Here is a 9,175-nt window from a genome sequence, read left to right as displayed (position 1 = left end):
GGGAATGACCTAATTTACATAGTGTTTGCATAAATTTCCATTTCAAATTAAAGCTGTCCTAACTTCAAGTATACAGGAGAAAATAAATGAGATCAGGCAATCTACTGTAATTGAGCTCAAGCTGGTCAGGGCCGACTTCTGTGAAATGCAGGTCAGGTTTTTAAACCCAGGCACAAGAGAGGGGAGGAAGTTGGTCCATCATCTATTAGGAAGAGGGAAACTGGAGAAACACTCTGTCTACTACTCAAATTAGAAAAAGTTATCACTAGGGGTGAGATGGGAGAGGGCTGGGGCCAAGAACCAGAAGCCAAAAGTGTAGGAAGAGAAGGAAATGCAACCTCTCCTGTACTCCACTCCTTCCACGGTGAGGCCTTCTTAGGGGTGGAACAGAAAAAGCAGGACTGTCGCCTGAAGTCAGAGTAGCCTAGCTGGCATGCCACAGAGCAAGATAGAAGGCTAGCATTGGCCCAGCCTCTACCAGGCACAGCAGACTGGGGGCCTGAGTGGAGAGTGAGGACCACTCATTCAGAATGAGACATGGGCACACACTTGTGTGGAGGGTGGGGATTGTTTCTACCCCATGCAGACATCTGCCAGGCTACTTAGCTCTGTATCATTCATTCTCACCCTCCAGCAAATCACATCACATACCCTCATACATACAAACATATGTGAGCGTACAGAAACAACGCACCCTGAGGAGTGACAACCAGCCTGCCCTGTCTAGTCATGATCTGGTGATGGGAACTGTGGAAACCTAGTTGGGCTCAGGGAGAAACCTCAGAGTGGCTCTGGTCTACTCAAAGTCAAGGCCCCTCTCTCTGCTTCTTGTACTATTCAGACCCAGGGAAGTTGCGGAGGCAGTGATTGCTAGGGCAGGTCAGATGGGGACAGAGCCAGGGCTGGCAGCTCAATTGTGTTACCTCGTGAAGTAATACCTACTTTGAAGGAAATTCCCACCAAAATGAAGGAAGACTATTCAGTGGTCCTAGAATGCACTTGTTTCAGTGATGGCTGAAGGGTTACAGGTGGCCTTGACCACTGCCTTTTACGTGGCCCTCAGCTGAGATATCCAGTGTGCTGGGCTCCAGGCCCCTGGACCCATTGATTTCTTTGTACAAAGCATCCCTCTCCCATTCCCTTCCATCCAGAAAACTGTTCAGCCTAGCAAACAAAGTGTGTGTGTGTGGGGGGGGGGGGGCAGCCTTGCTCTCTAGAATGATGTTTCCCTGAAACATTTTTGCTGAGTGTCCTCAAGGCCTCTCTGTCCCTAAAGTCAAAGCCAGAAATGCTCCCTACACCCTAACCTTCACTTCCGTAAGACAACAGTACAGAACAGCCTAGCTGCTTAATCAGGGTTGGGGAGTTCAAAGAAAGGAGGGGTAAAAAAAAAAAGAAAGAAGAGGACCAGGAAAAAAAGACATTCATTAATATTTCAAAAACTGTACTTTTTCCATACACTTTGCTGGGAAACAATGGCCTGGAGGTTCTGTTAGCCTCAAGAAAGATGGAAACTGGCTCCATGTCCCAGCTTGCCGAGCAATCACCCCACGCCTCCCAGCCAAGGTTTCAACAGACCTCACCAAAATGCCATCTCAAATGAAACATACCATGGAAACTATGATGTTTATGTTTCACAGATTTGCCAGGGATAAAAGCTACTTAACAAAGGAGGACCTGAGAGTACTCATGGAAAAAAGGAATTCCCAGAATTTTTGAAAACTCAAAAGAACCCTCTGGCTGTGGACAAAATAATGGAAAATCTGGACCAGTGTTGAGATGGCAAAGTGGGCTTCCAGAGCCTCTTTTCACTAATTGCTGGGCTCACCACTGCATGCAATGACTCCTTTGTAGTGGACATGAAGCAGAAGTAGGCAGAATTGAGGAATTAAATCCCCCCACCCTCATAAGAATTATCCCAAGAGTCGCTTAAGGAATCTGCCCCACAGCTTCCCTCTGCATAAGGATTTCAAAACAGATCAGGTCCTTAGAAAATGTACAAATAAAATCCAATCCCCATTTGACAAGCAGTGGAAGAAAAATCAATTAAATGCCAGATAAGCTTTTAACTTTTATATTGTTTTCATCCTCTTGCCCTCAATAAACCAATTTCTTTTTTAATAATAATAAAAAAAAAAAGAATGAAAAGAAAAATGGAAAAAGACTAGAGTTAAAGTATTGCTATCAAGACAAGGAAGGAAAGAAAAGAGTCAAATGGCTAAGACATTCACCAGTTGCACCATCTGAGCCACTGCCCAAGTTCCACCGCCCCTTGGCCACACCACACAGGACATGAAAGCCTGTCAAGAGTCTCTGGGCGGCTGTTGGATGACTGCTCACCCATTCAGTCTTCTAGTTAAGATGAGTGCACCACAAAGCAGCTGGGACCTTCTGCTGGCCAAAGAGAAGGCTTAGCCTGGAAAAAACCAGACATCTTTCTTCGGGTGGCCCTTTAAAGTTACCACACCAGCAAACTGTTTCTTTGGGGCTCACCGCATCCCCAGCATAAGAAATACCATACTTTAAGCCAGGGGTCAGCAAACTTTGTGTAAAGGGCCAGATTGTAATCGTCTCAGGTTACCGTATGGTCTCTCTCTGCCATTGCAGCACAAAATCAGCCACAGACAATATGTAAACAAATGAATATGGCTGAGATCCAATAAATATAGACACTGAAATTTGAATTTCATAAAATTTTCACACATCATGAAATTATTCTTCTTTTCTTTCATTCTCCACGTCCCCCACCTCCACCCCACCACACCCCATCTAAAACCATTTTTAGCTCATGAGCTATACAAACACAGGCAGTGAGGTTTGGCCAATAGGCCATACTTTACTTTAAGCAACCCCAAAAGCAGAACTCAATCTTCATAAATTCAGATTAAGGGTTGGTTGATGTGATGGTTGGAAGAATTGACCTTCATGATCTAAATAGAGGATTTCCTGCATTTCATATCAGATTTGATTGTAACTTTTTCCTGCCATGCCACAGTGTTTCCTTTCTTCCTTTAGTGTTTTTCAAATTATTTGCCACCCATTAGTGGGCTATGAAATTCATGCATGATATTTTGAATAGAATAGAGTAGAATAAAGTACTTATCAGAGTTTATTGCACATAATAAAGATTGGTAATATCTTATAAAACTTTGTGAAGTACTGGCTTGTCGTGCAAAATATATTTTCTTACAATGGATCATGATCAAAAAGTGTGATGGAGTGAGTTACATTTCCATCCCTTGGGAATTGTCCCCTGTTATGAGCTGAATCGTATCCCCCAAGAAAGACATGTTCAAGTCCTAAGCTCTGGTCTCATGAATGCAACCTTATATTAAAATAGCGTCTTTGAAAATGTGATTAGTTTAGAGGAGGACAAACTGGAGTAGGGCGGGCCCTAATCCATGATGGATGTCCCTATGAGAAGGGAAGAAGAGACAGGGACAGAGAGAGGGAAGAAGGCCATGTGAAGGTGGAGGTAGAGATTGGAATTATGCTGCCTTAAACCAAGGAATGCCAAGGATGGCCAGCAAGCACCTGAAACTAGGAAGAGGCATGGAAGAATTCTATGCTACAGTTTTTTGGAGGAAGCGTGGCCCCACCAACACCTTGATTTTGAGTTTCTAGTCTCCAGAATTGTGAGGCAATTAATTCCTGTTGTCTTAAACCACCCCGTGTATAGTACTGTGCTCCTGTGAGTATTTTTGTTGCAGCTGAGCTCCAGGAACTGCTGGTCAGATGCCATCACAGTGACGTTCTGGTAGATGGGGCTCCAGTAGAGGTGAAGGTGGGGCAGGCCTCACCTCACCTGATGGTTGCAGCCCTTCATCCTCCACACCACAACCATGCATGTCTGTGTTGTTCGCCCATCACCTTGTAGAGAAAGGGTCTGGTGTGTAACAGGTGTTGGATAAATGAATGACTGGATTCCAGCAGGGTTGCATGTAGGAAGGTCCTGAGATGTGAGGAAACCCAGTAAAAGAGATCTCATAGCTGCTGTTGGAGCCACACACCCAGCCTACCCTTGCAAATGTTCTTTATTATGGGCCTGGTCAGAGTTTTAGGCAAGGCCCTCTCCTCTGTCCTATTTAGGTAGCAAAGGGCTTATTTTCCCTGGTACCTGAGCTACATGCAAACCTTTGGAAGAGCTCACCTTTTGCGTGAAGAGAGGGGCATGTATGTAACAAAAGGGAGAAATGCAAGTTATCCCAAAGGCTATCTGGTTTGGGAAGATATGGAACTGCATTCCAGCAACAGAGCAGAATTATCCATTTCAGTGGGACTTTGAAAGTAGTCAAACAGGCAGTGATAGGCTGAGAGCTGAGCTTGCACAACAGGAGGTGGATTGAGCTGGGATGGTACCTTAGAAAAGAAAAGTGAAGAGGACTGTCCCCCGGGGCATCTAACAGAAGCAGCTGCGCCCTTTGCCTTATGTCACCCCTTACAGAAAGAAGTTCTCCTCCATGGAATGCTCTATGGAGCTCCATTAAGTTCCATTCCCTTCCCTCGACTTTGTGCCTCTGGGTGCTCTGGATGTTCCTTACAGTCCCTGGAAGTGCACTGGCCCAGGCCTGTGGTCCCAGAAGTACCTCTGATCTTAAGTGCAAGGGATGAGATCAAAGAACAAAGTCATTCGGCCTTTATGGTTCCAGGTGTGATGGCTAGAAGCAGTTCCCTGGAATGACCAGATACCTCATCCAGGAGTCCTGCCTGGTGGGTCCTATCTGGATTTTCTCCCCTCATGAAACAGGTATAGGTCCCATAATATCACATGGCATAGGTTAAGAAATAGGCTTTGAGGGGAAAAGGGAAAACTTGCAAAGCCAGGAGAAAGCAAGAAGAAAACAGAAGGCATGCTTGCCCCACCTGTCATCCTAGAGACAGGCGTACTGGATACTAGGCTGCAGTGTAGGTCTGTGTTCCCAGTGGAGGACCCTGCCCCCATAACCTCCTTTCTATAACGCAACTGCAGAAAAGCACCCTTGCCCGTGGAGAAATACACAGTCTTCTTGGCTCCAGATAGAGGAGATTTGGGTAACAGCATTTGCACACTGCCTGTTAACCCTGGGGCCTTGGCATGGTTGGGGGTAGAGAGGAAGCCTCCAGTGCCACAGGAAGATGAGCTTAGGAGCTGCTTCTCCTGCTGAGAGAAGGGGTCTGGTCCCAGCAGTGCATAGAATGCTCTCAAGGTTCCCTCCCTTTGCCCTACCCCAGGAAAAGCTGCCTGGCCCTCAGCATTATCAATATCTCTGGCCAGGCTTTGAACCACAAGTTGAGTGCAACCTCTCCATGTGCAAAGTCCCCCTGGGTCGTTCAAGATTTTGTAGAGTCTATTGCGTGAGTATGCTAATTACCTCGGTCATTAATAGGTAAATTGCACGGAGAACTGAGCTCCATGACTGTCTAGAGCCTACCATTAGACCTGTGGTGGCTTCCCAATATGACCCCGGGGTAGACCTCAAGGAGGAAAGTGAGAGCAGAGGCACCAAACTTTCCCTACCTATTCACAGAGACAGAGTTTTTGTTGCAGTGCTTTGTTCTGATTATATTTTATTTAGGTGAAACAAACATATGGTACACAGATCTTTATGCATTTTAAATGCTTTTCCAACCCCTCTCTGGATATTGCACCCCTTCCCCTCTCCTGTCCTGTATTTTAATTTGAATATGAACTTGATGGACGTTAAATAAGTCAACAGAGATGCTGTTTTTAGTACAGTTGAGCAGATGTGTTTCTGAGGAATTGTGCTTGTATGGGCATCGTCACTCAAAAGGCACTTCCAGTCAGCACCCTCTCACCCAGCAGAACCCAGACAAACCACAGGCACATCCTCTCAAGATGCAAAGCACTCGCTGGAGGAGAGTGTAGGAAAGCCTCCATTTCTCAGGGAACCCAACGTGTAAATGTCACCACATCTGGCTGCAGGATCCTACTCTTTATGAAGTTTCTTCCTCCTTCCATTTCTCCCTCCCTTCATTACAGAACACCCTTAGCCTACCAGGCTCTGTGCTAACGTCTCTGTGCTAAGGTCTAGGAAGCCTCAACAAGGAAGAGACAGCCCCTGACCTCACATTGCAAACAGACCATTGCATGCTGGAAAAATAGCCTGTGCTCAACAGTTCTGATGGATTAAAATCAGGGATCAGGACTTTAAGCTCCATCCTAGCCAAGTTCCAGAGCTTTAGGGAATTCTGGGAAATGTGGGACAGGCCACGGAATGTTCAGCTGAGCATGGGTTGACGCATTCTCAGGTTTGAAGAATTCTTATCTGCATTCCGAGATTCCCAGTTTGGAACTTGCAAAGATAATGTGCTTCACAGCTTTACCAGCTCCATAGATCAGTGATTTAACTAAAGCCTGACTGCGCCCAGATTAGGTCTCCTGGAGCCTGGATTTAGGGCTTGTCCTGTTTGTTAAGCCACTTTCTCAGAGCCAGATAAGGGTCACAGACCGGGTAAATCAGCAGAGGTGGCGGCTCCTCCAGGATCCCCGTCCCCTGCACTGTTTCTCTACCTAGTGACATCAAAGAGTAACATGCCCTAAGAGAAAAAACCCTCACTGGAGAGTGGTGAGTCATTTACAGCAGTCAGTGCTCAACATACTTTCTACTTGGTGAATGGCTCAAGTCCAACTTGCCCATTTGAAGTCAGCTCTTCCTTGACTGTCTTCTCTTGAACAGAGACATTTCATCTGCAGAATCTAGAGAGGCAGAAGAAACTAAGTGGGGAGAAGGCCCCATGGTACCTGGCTATGAAGTTTCTGTAACCTTCATCTGGAAAGGCTCCAAAGTACACATGACTCTGCCAGTTCTCTAGAAAAAGGTCTGCTGTCTCCCCGGGGAGATTTCCACCTAACTAGTTAAAATAGCAAATTATGTGCATGATCTCATTTAATACACACAATGCACTGGGTCAATTTATTGTCATCATTATTCCCATTTTACACAGTAGGAAACTGAGGCTCAAAGATGTTAAATAACATACTCAAGGTCACAAAGTAAGTGACAGAGTCAATATTTGAACCCAAGCATATCTATTATCACAGCTCACACCCTTAGCCACTAAGCTTTGCATTCTCCAGAGTGGGCTCAGCTCACCCTGGATTATTCACCTAGACTAGAGTTCATTTTTTGTCTTGAGACTCTCACTGAAGCAGGGAAAGTCAGATGAATTACTGGTGGAGCAAATAAACAAACCCCAAACACAGACCACACACTTAGAGAAATAAGCTCCTGAGGTTTGAGAGGCTATAATGCTAGGATTCTAGGAGCCTTTACATATAAAAAGGAGTTAACTTTAGTTTAACTCTAGGCCTCAGCAGAAGTCAATCCAGGAGAAGATGTAGCTTCCCAAGCTTAATATTCTGGCCCAACTGGGGACAATACCAGAACATTCAACCCAAGTAAAGGGAAATTCCAGTTGCAGTAGGAACTCCTGGTGCAGCCTGCCTCCTCTCCAGATGCCTACCCCTGCCAACGCTGTACTTATGGATTTTATTTTATTAAGAAAGGAGGCATCTGGGTCTTTCAATTCACTAAAAGATCACAGAGCTATTTAATGGTAGAGCTTCAATATGCATAGCTGGTCTGAGTCCATCTTCCCGGGTTTGAACCTGTTGGTTGCTGTGCCTGCATTTTGGATTGAAGCTAGAGGGTCTGAAGTTAGCCTTATATGAGGGTTAGGGCAACACTACTGAACAAACTAGAAGAAGCTGGATGCCACCATGTCAGTATTTCATAGCCCTGCCCGCTGTCTTGACATAGATGGGCAGTTGTGGGGGATATGTGCACGTGTCTGGCTTGGGGAAAGGAGTAGGGAAAGCTCAGGTCTCTAAAGGCCTCGATACCCCACGATGAAGTCTGCAGCTGATTGCTGTGTGTCTGTGTGCTCTTTCCTTACAATCCTTCTGAAAACTGAGCCTTCTGTTTATAGGGGGATAAAGTTCAATAACTTTCTCAGAGACAGTGTGATGCAACTAGTATAGAGACATTGCAGGTGAAGCCAGCCCTTGACAATTACAATTACTGATGCCGGACAAAGGCAGTGGACTCTCAGCCGGGTGTGCTCAGATGACAAATTCCTGAGACACAAGGGTTTCAAAGAGAGAAAGTTTATTGCTAGGCATGAAGCAGGAGATCAGATGGCCTACTGGCCCAAAAGTCTTTCTTCCCAAATTGCAGTTATTCTGATAGTTTTATAGAATTAAAAGGTGAGCAAGTTTTAGGATAATGAGCACAATGGCCCCAGATGATATAATTAAAGGTGATCTAATTATTGAGCATGCACAGATTGAGTACATGCTTAGTCACAAAACTCATGTAAGAAAATGGTGGCCTTAATATGATGATGGGTATAATTTTTAGTATGATAATGAGGTATAGAACACTTGCAGTTTAAAGTCTAACTAAGCTACTGCGCACATCAGGCGGACCCATTTTGGTTAGATCCAGCTTCGGTTATCAAGATGACTTTTGAATTGTGATGGGTTAGTTCTGGGCTGACTCAATGCCCTTCACTGATACACATTTGGGGCTGTCTTTAGTGATCATAAGACTCCAAAGTTGGAAAACTAGATAAAATGGGTGCAAATGAGGGTCACACAAGGTTTTTACAATCCCAAGATAAACGCTATATAATAATTAATTAAAGATTAAGGCAGGTGGATTGCAGTTCAGAGATTTCGGGTATTTCCCTCTGTCTACTCTAATATACCAGAAAGAAAAATGGAATTATCTATAAAATGATTCAGTAATCAGAATCATCCCTTAAATCCTGACTTCTCGTTTACGTTACATCTCCACTTCCATCATCATCATGATTTTATTTCATTGCTTATGGGACAGGAGAATATACCAAACATTTCCATCACAGTGATGTCATACCCACCATTCCTAGCTAAGAAAAACTGCCCCAGTCATAGCTCCCAAGGAGGGAAGTGTCTCCAACCCGTTCCTCATCCGGAATACGCTATATTTCTATCATATGACACACACCCTCTCTTGGCCACATAGGATCGGACAAGGATGAATGCCCTGCCAGGACCGTCCACTCCTGGACTGGCTGGTATTGTCTGAGCCAACCCAACTCAACCAACTCTGCCCAAACAAGAATTAAAATTAGCAATTTAATGGATCAAATGATCTTTTTTTAGGGAATTGATTTTGAAAATAAAGAGAAA

The 9,175-nt window shown here is 44.8% G+C and overlaps 1 pseudogene; it reads left to right on the top strand.

The window, feature by feature from the left end:
• Positions 1-1,390: 1,390 nt before the first annotated feature.
• Positions 1,391-1,874, top strand: LOC143681438 (protein S100-A10 pseudogene; annotated as a pseudogene).
• The last annotated feature ends 7,301 nt before the right edge of the window (positions 1,875-9,175 follow it).

This window comes from Tamandua tetradactyla, chromosome 1, assembly GCF_023851605.1.
Source record: "Tamandua tetradactyla isolate mTamTet1 chromosome 1, mTamTet1.pri, whole genome shotgun sequence".
NCBI lineage: Eukaryota > Metazoa > Chordata > Mammalia > Pilosa > Myrmecophagidae > Tamandua > Tamandua tetradactyla.
The sequence above is the reverse complement of the archived record's forward strand: the minus strand, read 5'-3'. Positions and strand labels throughout refer to the sequence as shown.